Below are 3042 nucleotides of genomic sequence, written 5' to 3'. Positions count from 1 at the left end.
CTAACATGAGAGTAACTTGTGAAAATAGAAAAGCCGCGGGGTAATTAACGAGCCCTACATCCGGTAATTAACGAGCCCTACATCCGGTAATTAACGAGCCCTACATCCGGTAATTAACGAGCCCTACATCCGGTAATTAACGAGCCCTACATCCGGTAATTAACGAGCCCTACATCCGGTAATTAACGAGCCCTACATCCGTTCCTACATCTATATTTGTACCGTCAGGTTTGATCATTTGAAGAATGTCGGAATCGTTTAGATCGAGATAATCTTCTCCACTTCCTGTTACATGAGATTCAATGGGGCCCGTATCTCAATCAATATCGACTTCTCCATCGAGGTTTGCGTGTAAGGGACGGTAAAAAGATCCAACTCGCACTTTACGCACTCTTTTGACTGATTATGCAGTAGAGCCATGTTCAAAAATGTCTCTAGAAAACTGTCGGTCCTTTCTCAGTCCTGTCCGCTGGTGCTCCTGAAGTCTTTCTAGCATCGTCTTTTGGCTGTGTTTCTACGTTTTTTAGGCGTACGTGTCTGCGTGGTCTCGCGAATGCTCGGTGATCTTTTAACGCCTCTTTTTGTGAAGACCACCAGACCCTCCCCGAGCCTCGTAAACACCGCTTTAGCAACGTTCGATGCTACGCCCCGTGCAATATTTCCAAAAGCTGTTTTCAAATGAGGCGTCGCTATGTTCACATCTTTCTGCAGCAGAGGAATTCCCCATCGGTAAAGACCTCTGAATATTCCCCCCAGACCATTGCCATACTGCACACCACCACCGTGGAAACCGCGCAGCTCACCGCCGGCCTGACTTGCATAATAACACATGTATTTTGCATTATCGCTGGTAAACGAGCCATTTGATTTCAATTAGAAATAATGTTTTACTGGTTTAAAGTGAAGCTTCACAAATGCAGACTAATTAGTAGTAGGAAAATGGAACATTACCGTTGTAAACGGGCGAAGCCCGTGCAAAAGTGCGCACTAAACGAGCACTTTACATTGGAGCACTCATTTGCGCTAAGTAGCTCACGAATACGTTCCAGCTCTTGCATGTTCCGTTCATATAAACATGTGATGCAAAAATTGAACATTATTACTGTTTAGAGGGCCAAAAACACAAAGTGGGCGGAGCCCACTCAAAATGAATGAAAGTACCCGTCAGGGACCAGGGACCCACACCATGAGGTAGGAAAGTAATGTTTATGAAAATGTATAGTTTATGATATTTGAAAAATGGGAAACATTGTTTTCTTCTTCTTCTTCTTCTTCTTCTTCTTCTTCTTCTTCTTCTTCTTCTTCTTCTTCTTCTTCTTCTTCTCGGGACACGCCCCCTATTTTTCACCCAGTGACATTGACGAAAAGTCACAAAAATGTTCACACCTCTAATAATCGTGCCTCTACATTTACCTCTGGCTATTTCCCTTTTCTATAATTAAAGAATTTGCTCGTCAGCCCCAAATGTACCAAAAATACATTGAGAGATGGGAAATGACCCAAAAAAAATCTGATCGTAGAATCATGAAATTTGCCGCAGAGGTAGATGGTGACAAGAGAAGAAAAAAATATTATCACGGTAACGCCGTCCGCCCAACCAAATGTCGGCCATATTGGTTCAAAAATGGCTAAGCATGACTCGGGAGTTTTTCCAAACGTGGTACTTTTATGAACTCCTCCCCCTCAGGGCGTTGGCCCAAAAAAGCTGAAATTTGGTGAAAATGCTACTGAGGAGTGGGACATCAAAAGTTATTCAAATGACTTTTAGCTATAATTTCAGAAATCTCCCAAATTTTACATTTCTGCCGTTTGCGCAGATAAAGTCCGAATTGCGTCAAATTAGAATCAGTTGTTAAACTCTTTGCCCTAAACCTACTTGAAGTGAAATAAATGAATTTGGCGCCACAGCGCCCCCTACAGATTTTATATGGAGGTTAAATGTTTAGTTTTGCGAAATTTGACACAAAACTCAATTTTGGCCCCATCAAAAAAGTCAATGACTCGTGTCATAATTGTTACGGCTTTGCCAACAATGACTGAAACCTCCCATGTTATTCCAATGGGGAAATCACAAGAACATGTTTACACTTTAGACTTTCACAAACTCCTCCCCCTCAGGGCGTTAGACACATTAATCTGAAATTTGGCGAGACTCATCTTCAGGGGTAAAGGTTATACACATTTTTATTCTAAGAGTCACATTCTCTGTGCGGCAAAGCTGCACATTTTATAAAGAATTCAAAATAAAATGTCTTTTTGATGCTAAAACAAAGGGGAGAAGATCGTCACAGATTCAGCAGTAGATGTAATAAATGGACAATTGGGGCGCGTTAGCCCCGCCCCCTCCTCTTGTGGCGTGGCGGCGGTGTGGCGAGGGCCGATCATTGCCGCTTGCGGCTATATTTATTAGGCCCGAGCGCCACAAGCTGGCGAGAGGCCTATTAATCTCGTAAGGCCGTGCGAAGCACGGCTGCGAAAGTGCGCACGTAGTGCGCACGAAATCGAGCGCGAAGCGCTCGCCCACTTCCAAACACTCACTAACGCACTCCTCCACTCATGCACGCCCCGTGCATACTAATTAGTTGTAGGAAAATGGAACATTACCGTTGTAAACGGGCGAAGCCCGTGCAAAAGTTCGCACTAAACGAGCACTTTACATTGGGATGACGACCGCGAAGCGGTCGTCATCCCCATATAAAGCACTCATTTGCGCTAAGTAGCTCACGAATACGTTCCCCATCTCTTGCATGTTCCGTGCATATAAACATTTAATGCAAAAATTGAACATTATTACTGTATAGAGGGCCAAAAACACAAAGTGGGCGGAGCCCACTCAAAATTATCGAAAGTACCCGTCAGTGACCAGGGACCCACACCATGAGGTAGGAAAGCGCGAGCGCTTTCCGAAAATGTATAGTTTATGATATTTGAAAAATGGGAAACATTGTTTTCGCATCGGAATATTATTCTTTCTTTCTTTCTTTCTTCTTCTTCTTCTCGGGACCAACCCCCCTATTTTTCACCCAGTGAACATTGACAAAA

The sequence above is a fragment of the Eucyclogobius newberryi genome, unplaced genomic scaffold, assembly GCF_026437365.1.
Source record: "Eucyclogobius newberryi isolate DKJ021-1_F unplaced genomic scaffold, fEucNew1.0.hap1 SCAF_11, whole genome shotgun sequence".
NCBI classification, from domain to species: domain Eukaryota; kingdom Metazoa; phylum Chordata; class Actinopteri; order Gobiiformes; family Gobiidae; genus Eucyclogobius; species Eucyclogobius newberryi.
The sequence above is the reverse complement of the archived record's forward strand: the minus strand, read 5'-3'. Positions refer to the sequence as shown.